Here is a 701-nt window from a genome sequence, read left to right as displayed (position 1 = left end):
CGTTGCCAGGGCCGCCTGGCTGGCCTTCGTGGGATTTTCGAGTGAGATCATTGCCAGTGCCCCTGGACTGGCTCTTGTGCGGGTGGCACATAATTGCACCATTTTGAGCGTGGCCGTTGCCAGTACCGCCTGACTGGCCTTCGTGCGGGTGACATGTAAAAGCACCCACTACACTCTCTGAGTGGTTGGCGTTAGGAAGGGCATCCAGCTGTAGAAACTCTGCCAAATCAGATTGGAGCCTGGTGTAGCCATCTGGTTTCACCAGTACTCAGTCAAATCGTCCAACCCATGCTAGCATGGAAAGCGGACGTTAAACGAAGATGATGATGATGATGATGATATATATATATACCATATATACTTGTGTAAAAATCAAATTTTTTAGACCATTTTTTCTCAGCACCAAGCATTCCTTTATAGAATAGGCTACAGTAGCCACACAATTTTGTAACAGTGTTATTTCTATGTACAGGATAATACAGTAACTCGACCCACAAATGTTGTCTAGTTGGTCGTAAAATACCAGGGTTGACTGTTATATGGGGTCAATGGAAAATTCCCAATTTTTTGGCTAAAACTGAGTGGGGTTGACTTCTATATGAGATCAACTGTTACTCGAGTATATACGGTATACAAACATGTGCACAAACACACAGACACACACACACATATTGTACATACATATACATGTATATATATAT

Source organism: Octopus bimaculoides, chromosome 7 (assembly GCF_001194135.2).
Source record: "Octopus bimaculoides isolate UCB-OBI-ISO-001 chromosome 7, ASM119413v2, whole genome shotgun sequence".
NCBI classification, from domain to species: Eukaryota; Metazoa; Mollusca; class Cephalopoda; order Octopoda; family Octopodidae; genus Octopus; species Octopus bimaculoides.
The sequence above is the reverse complement of the archived record's forward strand: the minus strand, read 5'-3'. Positions refer to the sequence as shown.